Raw genomic sequence first — 11,333 nt, forward strand, 5'->3', positions numbered from 1 at the left:
TTCACAGAATATAATTAATAAATCCACACATGATTCTAACAAAAAAAAAAAAAGAGAAACATTTTGGTCTTCTTTCTACAGCATCAAGTAAATTTTGATGGTTCAGATCCTGATTATATGAACAATTTTATACTCTACAATTTGTAGCGAAGTATCTTTTTGTGTGATTCGTAGATTTTAAGTAATTGCAAAAAATATCCAAAAATTCCCAAGTTTTTATGATACCTTGGTTTTGGAACGCGCGAAAAATTGATATATGTTGCGAATAAAGCGTTTAAAACGATTTTTAGTTCTTTTCTCTACTTTGTTTCCAACCATGGTTCGCATGTTCCATAAATTAAGAAAGGGTGTGAGGTAGAAGCAATATTGGCCTTTTAGAAGCATCTGTTCTAACATTCACTGCAAGTTCAGGGCCCCCACGAAGATATTCCGAAGTCCATTGACTTAACGAATGTGTTATCTCGTTTTGTAAAAGCGAGCACTTCTGTCAACAACAACGATAAAGCATCATTTTACGTAAGTAGGAACCATTACGATAAAAAGTCGTGCATTCTTAGAAATACATTTTCGCCGATAGAGACCATTATCATAAAACGAAATTAAAATATTTAAGAGAGTTTGCATGGTAACATAATTAATAATTGGGGAGAAGTGAATGCTGTCCAAGGCAGCCCTCCAGCCATATGCCCCATCTATTTTACAACAATGATACCTGCCATATGTGTAACGTGTTCCTTTGGTCGACTTGCTGTGGTCTACCTTACAGACACTCATCCGGCGAAACAAAGAAGCCAAGTGAGACTTTTGATCACATGTCCAGGTGATTCGCTCTGTGAGTCAAAGTACGTCATTCTCACGTGTTTTCCTTCGTTGGCGGTATCTCCACTTACGTCTGAAACCGCATGTATGTGGTAAGTGGAACGTCATCATCTACTCACATTCCATTGTTGGAAGTCAACGATTTCAGGATTTTCCAGGAAACTGTCCAACTTAGTATCCAGGATGTTTCTCGTTCCTTAGCTTTTGCTAACGTATGCGAACTGTTCGTTGGAACGGAATTATTAGTAGTATATGTAAAAATGTAGAATAGGAAATGTGCTTTACCAATCCTAGTCAGATGAGAGCTCTAGTTCGACTCGGAAGAAAAAATATATAGCCTACTGTAGCTTCAAATGTACGGACAGTTAAAGCGTGCCGGTTGAGTAATAACAACACTAGAAAGGTGACAAAGAGGAGGCGGCTAGACAGAGAAATTGACAGGCCATGAATAGATAGCAGTGGAACATTTTGCCAGATTCCAAAGAGGCAGCGTGGTTGAAGTTGAAGCATGATCATCCATTCGTCCAACCATCAGCAGATGTGGTACCACAACTCACGAGTAATGAAAGTAACGAATTACACTGAAGAGCCAAAAAAATTGTGATCACCTACTTAACAGCTTGTTTGTCCGTCTTTGGAACGAAATACATCACTGATTCTGCGTACCAGGGATCCGACAGTTTATTAGTAGTAAGAATGAAGGCTTTCACGGCAGATGTTGTCATCACTTAACACTTCCGGGCTGAGAAGCCGTGGACCATACATAAAACTCTCCCGTGACGTTTCACCTTCGACTGCGGAAGGCTTCCTCCGAGTTCGCCGCTTGTCCTCGGAGGACGCAGGGGAGAGTTTTATGTATGGATCACGGCATCTCAGCCCGGAAGTGTTAAGTGATGAGTTTATTAGTAGTTTTGTGGAGGTATGTGGCATTAGATGTCTACACACAAGTCATGTAATTCGCGTACGCGGTGATGGCGTTCGATAGCGACCTAAATGGGTTCAATAGGACTTACATCAGGCGAATTTGGTTGCCGAGGCATCAACGTGAGTTCACTATAATGCTCCACAAATTACTGAAGCACGGTTCTGCGAGGGGCCAGGGCAAGCAGTGTATTTAACAATAAATTCTTCTAGCATCTTCATATGGAAATGATGCTCTAAGCCCCCCCTTTTGTAACTCCGACTTTTGCTGTTGCACATGGATTAAGAAGAAACGCGAACTGACTGTAATTGACCCTGCGAGTGGATTAGAAACGAGTTTGGCACCTGCAATAATTTAATTTGAAAGAAATTAATTTTATAAAGGGAAGTTTCATTAACGTAGTGAGAAATGAAAGGGTTGCTCTACCGATCTACAGAATGAAAGTTCTGTCCAAAATAACAATCTGATTTATTATGTCTAAACTCAAAATAATAAACAAAACACATGAAACATTTTAAAAAAATTGTTCAAATGGCTCTGAGCACTATGGGGCTTAACTTCTAAGGTCATCAGTCCCCTAGAACTTAGAACTACTTAAACCTAACTAACCTAAGGACATCACACACATCCATACCCGTGGCAGGATTCGAACCGTTGCGGTCTTGCTGTTCCAGACTGTAGCATGAAATATTTACAATACGTCAAATTGGACACTCAAATAAATGCTGTGAAGGTGAAGTTGTCTGTAAACTAGCTTGTGACATTTATGACCAAGTGGTATGTGGAGCCAATTCCTTGCAACTCAAGTCTTAAGAGAAACATCCAGCCAACCCAACATTAATTAATTACTATTAAAAACAGTCTTGATCACGATTTATTTAACAAGGTGACCGGTTTCGACCACTACTGTGGTCATCTTCAGACCATTGAGTAGGAACCTCTTTCTGTTGGAGAATCACTACTCAACACTACTCGATTCTGCAACAGAAAGAGGTTCCTACTCAATGGTCTGAAGATTACCACAGCAGTGGTCGAAACCAGTCACCTTATTAAATAAATCGTGATAAAGACTGTTTTTAATAGTAATTATTTATAAGACATTGATCACTGCTGTTCCCGTAATGCATTCAAAACCAACATTAATTGCTGCTACAGTAGTGAGAACTCAGACAATGAACACCCAAGACAGAACCACGTAAGAAAAGATGGGAACAGGCGCGCTCTGCTGAGCTCTGATCATCACTTAGCAAAATTCCCTAAACTGCCGTTGCTGCGGACATACATTACCAAGCAGTCTTCTTAACTGCAAGGACACGATCTGGCGTACTGGAGGCGATGGCTGGATGCTTCGACGTCCCATCGTGGTGATGATAATGTCGCGAGTATAGCCTGAAACAAATTATCCTGGTCTATCAGTACAAATGCGCCTCTGAGGGAGCCGAAGAAGACTCGCCACACAATCACTGACGGTACAGTGACTGATTTTAACAAGCGAAGTCACACAGTAACCCCGATACAGTCAACTTTAGCCAGAACTGCTCAAGACGGTCAACATAGGCCGCTTGTACGCAGAACGCTCAATTGCCAACTCGAAGTCGAAACTTCAGCAACTTCGTCAAACAGTTGCAAGTAAATGAAAGTAAATTAGACAGCCAACGGAAGGCAGGTTGTCCAGAGCAGCGAGAGCTCAGTCTTGTAACTTACTCCGACCGAAAGGAGAGACTCGGCTCAACCAGGAGCACCCGTACAAGCTGAACACAGAACATTACCGCCCCCACGAGAGTGGCCATGGTTAGACGTGCCAATCAGCAACTCGAAAACCGGCGGAAAATTCCACTCTATTGCCGAAGCGCTACTATTCCACCAATGGAGGTACTTGGCGCCGATTTCTGCGCCGATTTTGCTACGTCACAGAGCTATACCCTGAGCAAGCCAATCACAGTTATGATTTTGCAGAAAACGCGGGAATTTTCCCGCCAAGACTGCCTGGGAACACAAGTCATTCCCGCACCTCGCTCGTAGCCTGTCAAAAAGCGTTTTCACTAAGTTTCTACAAAGTAATGGAATCTCTAACCTCAGCCGCTCCTTCAGGCCCCTGTGGGCGTGTCGCCCCTGCTCTTATGACAATGTCGGCGTCTGGACAGCATCCACTCGGCTCCCTCACACCTGTCGGCATAACCCTTTCAAGATCAGCAGAACCCACCTGACACCTGACCACCCGGATGACGAGAGATGCTGCGTGGTATGTCCGTGTGTGAAGGAATAGCGACTTTTCACTGCATGCACTTAGAGAGGAAAATATTCATATCTTCTGAGTTCTCAATACTAGCCTTGTAATGACCATACTCGGCTATATTTCCCCAAATCGAATTACTCAGAGTAAGATAGAAATATGAGAGGGGGCAAGTCACTGTGTGCATCGTAAAGGCATGCCACCTCTCAAATGGTTCAAATGGCTCTGAGCACTAAGGGACTTAACAGCTGAGGTCATCAGTCCCCTAGAACTTAGAACTACTTAAACCTAACTAACCTAAGGACATCACACCCATCCATGCCCGAGGCAGGATTCGAACCTGCGACCGTAACGGTCGCGCGGTTCCAGACTGCAGCGCCTAGAAACGCTCGGTCACATCGGCCGGACCATGCCGCCTCTCAACACGAACAATTATACTGCTGAAAGATGGCATCGTCATCGGGGAAGACATCAAGCATGAAGGGATGCAGGTGGTTCGCAGCTGTCAGCGTGTCTTCGGTTAATACTACACGTCCCATGCAAGCACAGGACAATGTTTCCTATAGCATAACACTGCTCCCACCAGCCTGCGTCCGCTTGCGCGTTTCGAGTTGCCGTTCATCTCGATGATGGCGTTTGTAGAGACGACCAGCGACCTAGTGTAGCAGAAATGTCGTTCATCCGAAGAGCCGACACGTTTCCATTGATCGACTGTAGAATCCCAATGATCCTGTGACCAATGCAATCGTAATTGGCGATGTCGCTGGGTCAACAGTGAACACGAAGGGGCTGACAGCTGCGGAGTTCGATATTCTTCACTGTATGGTGAACGGTGTGCTCCGAAACAGTTGCGTGTGCACGAGCATTGCACTCTTTCAGCAGAGATGCCACAGATCATCAACTATCCTACTTTACAGAGCAGACAAGTTTACGAATCTCATGTTCTGTGAAGAGTCGTGGACGTCGAACCATTTACCGCCTAATGGTAGTTTCAGTCTCCTACCTCATTCCATTGATTTTCACGACAGTAGCACGTGAACATTCGATCAGCTTCTCTGTTTCCAAGATACTTGTTCACAGGCATTGCGTGCCCTTTGTCACAATAGCTTATCTCGATGGATTTCCCCATTTGCAGCCCGTATCTTCGCTAGGGTGATTCCCCATCCGTTTCTGCCTCGCTTACATACTTTTGCTACCGCTTCAGAAGCCCACAATGAATCCAGGTGGCATCCTACATCGCGATGGGCAGTGGTCATTACGTTCGGCTTATCAGTGAAGATAATCATCGATTTAGTTTCTTTCCCTATCTTTGGGCTTCGGCTCTCCTTGATTACTTTAAGCGACGTGACACCTAAACTGTAGGTCGATGTGGTTGGCGGCAGACCATTCCGATAGCTGAAGTCGAGCTGACTGCTCTTTCTAGTCCCTAATTAAAAACTGTCTAGATAACAAACCTGTTAATAAACGAAAGTGTGAATATTTTCTTGATCAATCTGAACTGGTCTTTTTGCAAATAGTTCAGAAGGAATCGCCTTATGATGTGATTTCTTTCACCGCCAATTTCACCTTACAGGGGGATCGCTTTTGGGTGATGCTGGCCCCTCGAAACGGGCTTCGTTTTAACGGAAATCGCTGTCTCGGCGCTAATTGATAGCTTATTATTGCCAATAGGTACTGAGCCGCAAAAATCGGAGGAACAAACCTGTATACCTGAGGAGCACCATTACATTATCATCATCACCTGGAAGACAAACAAAAAATTAACACTAGAGATTCAAGTACTTAATAAATAATTTTTCTTATATTAATTTTTAGCTTCGTTCGCTTCTTATACTTGTTTCTACTTGGTTATTAAAAACAAGCGTAACATCGGTACGTCTTCTGGGAGTGGCTTCACACGCCTTGAACAATTTAATGTATGACGCGTGAAACCTATTTACGAGTATATGGAAGTGATGTAATTGGAACAGGAAAGTTTGTTATTACCAACGCCGCCTCTGATTAAAGAAGGAAAAAGAACCGTAGCGAGTGTAGCACGGGAGTTTGGAGAAGGAAATCTGTCGGCTGACAGAGCGCAAAGAAATTACGTGTCGTTTACGATAGCTGTAACATCCACTTTCACTTAAGTCATTTATGAAGCGGAGTGCATGTAGACTATTGCGCAATCACACAGCTTTCGTTCAGTGCTTTGTGCAGTATTTGTGTATTCTTCATCATTAAGTTTTGCTTCGACTAAAGTAACATCAGGCCTACCAGTTTCATTTTCCACGTAACGAACACCGCCACTAGACATTATCGTTGAAACTGTCACATAGTACGTAGACGCATCTCGATTTTTTAGTCTCCGAAAAAGTTTCATCTGAATGACGTGAACTATCTGTGACTAATGCTGTTGCTGTTTTCAGCAGGTCACAGTAAATATTCTGCCTTCAATAATCTTACCGAATATTGTAGCATCTCTGTTTTTCGTTTCAGCCTCCATAGTTAACAAAATTCTTATCGATATACAAGGAGATTCAGCTGCCCCTACTGCTGGGTTTTATGCAACCAACAGCACCTTCAAGAGGCCTATCTCACTAGGGGTAAGATAGATACTGCCTACAGGAAAATTAAAGAGACCTTTGGAGATAAGAGAACGACTTGTATGAATATCAAGAGCTCAGATGGAAACCCAGTTCTAAGCAAAGAAGGGAAAGCGGAAAGGTGGAAGGAGTATATAGAAGGTCTATACAAGGGCGATGTACTTGAGGACAATATTATGGAAATGGAAGAGCATGTAGATGAAGATGAAATGGGAGATAAGATACTGCGTGAAGAGTTTGACAGAGCACTGAAAGACCTGAGTCGAAACAAGGCCCCCGGAGTAGACAACATTCCATTGGAACTACTGACGGCCTTGGGAGAGCCAGTCCTGACAAAACTCTACCATCTGGTGAGCAAGGTGGATGAAACAGGCGAAATACCCTCAGACTTCAAGAAGAATATAATAATTCCAATCCCAAAGAAAGCAGGTGTTGACAGATGTGAAAATTACCGAACTATCAGTTTAATAAGCCACAGCTGCAAAATACTAACGCGAATTCTTTACAGACGAATGGAAAAACTAGTAGAAGCCGACCTTGGGGAAGATCAGTTTGGATTCGGTGGAAATATTGGAACACGTGAGGCAACACTGGCCTTACAATTTATCTTAGAAGAAAGATTAAGGAAAGGCAAACCTACGTTTCTAGCATTTGTAGACTTAGAGAAAGCTTTTGACAATGTTGACTGGAATACTCTCTTTCAAATTCTAAAGGTGGCAGGGGAAAAATACAGGGAGCGAAAGGCTATTTACAATTTGAAACCAGATGGCAGTTATAAGAGTCGAGGGACATGAAGTGGAACGGTGGTTGTGAAGGGAGTAAGACAGGGTTGTAGCCTCTCCCCGATGTTGTTCAATCTGTATATTGAGCAAGCAGTAAAGGAAACAAAAGAAAAATTCGGAGTAGGTATTAAAATTCATGGAGAAGAAATAAAAACTTTGAGGTTCGCCAATGACATTGTAATTCTGTCAGAGACAGCAAAGGACTTGGAAGAGCAGTTGAACGGAATGGATGGTGTCTTGAAGGAAGGATATAAGATGAACATCAACAAAAGCAAAACAAGGATAATGGAATGTAGTCTAATTAAGTCGGGTGATGCTGAGGGAATTAGATTAGGAAATGAGGCACTTAAAGTAGTAAAGGAGTTTTGCTATTTGGGGAGCAAAATAACTGATGATGGTCGAAGTAGAGAGGATATAAAATGTAGGCTGGCAATGGCAAGGAAAGCGTTTCTGAAGAAGAGAAATTTGTTAACATCCAGTATTGATTTAAGTGTCAGGAAGTCATTTCTGAAAGTATTCGAATGGAGTGTAGCCATGTATGGAAGTGAAACATGGACGATAAATAGTTTGGACAAGAAGAGAATAGAAGCTTTCGAAATGTGGTGCTACAGAAGAATGCTGAAGATTAGATGGATAGATCACATAACTAATGAGGAAGTATTGAATAGGATTGGGGAGAAGAGAAGTTTGTGGCACAACTTGACCAGAAGAAGGGATCGGTTGGTAGGACATGTTCTGAGGCATCAAGGGATCACCAATTTAGTATTGGAGGGCAGCGTGGAGGGTAAAAATCGTAGAGGGAGACCAAGAGATGAGTACACTAAGCAGATTCAGAAGGATGTAGGTTGCAGTAGGTACTGGGAGATGAAAAAGCTTTCACAGGATAGAATAGCATGGAGAGCTGCATCAAACCAGTCTCATTACTGAAGCCCACAACAACAACAACAACGCAGCACCTTCAAATACCACATACAAGATTTTCACATTCTCCTGCTTCCTACATGCAAACTACTAGTCCTACAATCGAAATGAAAAGGACCTATTCGTAGGAAATTTAATGTAGTTAAATTTTGTACTGCGATACATTTTCGCCAAAGGCTACAGTTTTCGAATTATTCGAGAATAACATAAAATGTGATCTTCAAACACGTTTTTCTTGAATAACACGAAAACCGTGGCCTCCAGCGAAAACATATCCCAGTACAAATTCTAACTACATTAAATTTTCTTCGAAAGGATCTTGTTCATTCTTTTGTAGGACTAATAGTTTGGACACAACGAGCGAGAGAATACGTAAATCGTGTGCATGGTATTTGAAAGTGTTGCAGGCTGTATAAAATCCAGTGGTAGGGGCAGCTGAATTACTCTCTGTAATATTCAGCAGAGTTTGTCACTTACCCTAAAGTGGGATAATGATCTGCAAAACTCTCTACACATTATTTTTTCTCCCTCTTTTAGATGATGGAGACGATTCTAGAGAAGTTATTTATCGTTCGCCATTCACACCAGGAAAACGCTTTTTGTAATGAGTTCCACCCATTATCTGATATCCGCCATTGCAAGTGGAGTAATTATTGCGAAAGGAATTTGGTGTCCTTACAAATAAGATGCCTAGAGAAATGTTACGAAGAGCATACTAGGAACATTACTAAGCTCAGAGGACAATAAACGAGCCAAAACGTAACTTAAAACTTAGTTGTGTGTTATCTGCACATTATTAATGAACAAAATTATTTCCAAATAGCAGCCTGCACAGTACACGATTAAGCAACATTATATGGTACAAAACCAGGAAAAAAGGCGAAAGAAATCAGCAAAAGGAAAGACAAAGAATTTTATTAGCATAAAATATATTTTTCAAAGGGGTAGTTAACATCGAAACACGTAAATAAAATTATTGAATGAGGGTTTTGTGTATCTACTAGATCAGCACCTGCACCTTCACTCGCATAGGCTGTATGGTCTGCACAGATTTCTTTTGTTTTCTTTAATCGAATACTTTGTAAGCTTTCCGCACTAGTTTAGGCTACAGAAGTATTATCTTCTCAAAATTCACTTGCGACTAAAACGCGATTATGATACCTGGAGCCCAAACGTTTTGTTAATTATGCCTTTTGCGTTCTTGTGGCGATATTTCCATAGAAACGTTCATCCCCAGACACATATTTCTTTGTATATAACCGAGAAGTGAAATACCAGTTTTCATAGATTTAGCTTTAAAATTGTATTAATGTAACGAAATCTTTTCATAAAAATTTTCATACATCGTTTCACCCTCTTAGGGTTTTTTTTTTTAAATTTCCAGCTGAGAAGTCAAAAACCAATTTCCATAGATGTTGCCTTAAAAAGATTTAGTAGTTCTTTAATATATTTTCAAAATCCACTTTAGCCGCTATTTTTCCCCATTAGTGGCTGAAATTCCGAGAATGCTGAAACATGTATTTTTTTGAAACTTCTTGGCAGATTAACACTGTGTACCCGACCGAGACTCGAACTAGGGACCTTTGCCTTTCGCGGGCAAGTGCTCTGCCAACTGAGCTACCGAAGCACGACTCACGTCCGGTACCCACAGCTTTACTTCTGCCAGTATCTCGTCTCTTACCTTCCAAACATTACAGAAGCTCTTGTGCGAACCATGCAGAACTAGCACTCCTGAAAGAAAGGATATAGCGGAGACATGGCTTAGCCACAGCCTGGCGGATGTTTCCAGAATGAGCACTTGCCCGCGAAAGGCAAAGGTCCCGAGTTCGAGTCTCGGTCGGGCACACAGTTTTAATCTGCCAGGAAGTTTCATATCAGCGCACACTCCACTGCAGAGTGAAAATCTCATTCTGGAAACATCCCCCAGGCTGTGGCTAAGCCATGTCTCCGTTATATCCTTTCTTTCAGGAGTGCTAGTTCTGCATGGTTCGCAGAAGAGCTTCTGTAAAGTTTGGAAGGTAGGAGACGAGATACTGGCAGAAGTAAAGCTGTGGGTGCCGGACCTGAGTCGTGCTTCGGTAGCTCAGTTGGTAGAGCAATTGTCCGCGAAAGGCAAAGGTCCCGAGTTCGAGTCTCGGTCGGGCACACAGTTTTAATCTGCCAGGAAGTTTCATATCAGCGCACACTCCGCTGCAGAGTGAAAATCTCATTATGTATTTTTTTATTTCTGACTGAAAAACCATATACCAATTTTTGTAGTTGTAGTTTCAAAATTGGTTAGTAACGACATAATTTTGAAAAGCCTTTTATCCCCTATTTTACCCTCCACAGCCTCTCCAAATTTCCAGTACCTATCCTTAGCGAAGCTGGGCGATTATGAGTCAATGAATCAGTGTGGCCCTATTTCACCCACTTAAGGGGTTGTATGTCCAGAAACAGTGAAACACGTATATTTTCACTTCTAAATGACAAGCCAAATACCAATTTTCATAGATAAAATGCTTTCACATTGAAATGTTTTCGTAAAAAACTTCACGCACTATTTTAACTCCTTAGAGATTGAATTTGCAAAAACCACTGAAACACGTGTTATTTTATTTGTAACCGAGAAGTCAAATACCAGTTTTCACTGCTGTAGCTTTATGAATCATTAGTTTCTTAATAATTATTTCTTTTAAAAATGGCACCTACTATTTCACTCCTCCCCCAACGGTTAAACTTCCAAAAATACTGAAACACGTATTTCTTTATTTCTGCCCGAGAAACCAAATACCAATTTTCGTAGGTCTATTTTGTTCTTAGTTCTAGCTTCAAAACTTCCTTAATAGCTACATATCCCTAATTTTACCCCCTAACGGCTGGAATTTCGAAAAATGCGTTCTTAAATGACGCCTACAGTACAAAATCAGTACTCTCTCCAAATTCCAAGTTTCTAACCTAAGAGCTTTGGGTTGGGCGTAATGAGTCTGTGTGTGAGTGAGTCAGTCAGTCGGGTCATTGCCTTTTATTTATTAAGATCGGTAAAACTGAAAGCATTATCTGAAGCAGACATTGGAACGTCGAACGTGGAATGC

The 11,333-nt window shown here is 41.8% G+C and overlaps 1 non-coding gene across 1 annotated transcript; it reads left to right on the top strand.

Annotated features, from left to right (window-relative positions):
* Positions 1–10,330: 10,330 nt before the first annotated feature.
* Trnas-cga lies at positions 10,331–10,405 on the top strand. Its single transcript has one exon. It is a non-coding gene; the product is annotated as a tRNA-Ser (tRNA).
* Positions 10,406–11,333: the final 928 nt, after the last annotated feature.

The sequence above is a fragment of the Schistocerca piceifrons genome, chromosome 6 (genome assembly GCF_021461385.2).
Source record: "Schistocerca piceifrons isolate TAMUIC-IGC-003096 chromosome 6, iqSchPice1.1, whole genome shotgun sequence".
NCBI classification, from domain to species: domain Eukaryota; kingdom Metazoa; phylum Arthropoda; class Insecta; order Orthoptera; family Acrididae; genus Schistocerca; species Schistocerca piceifrons.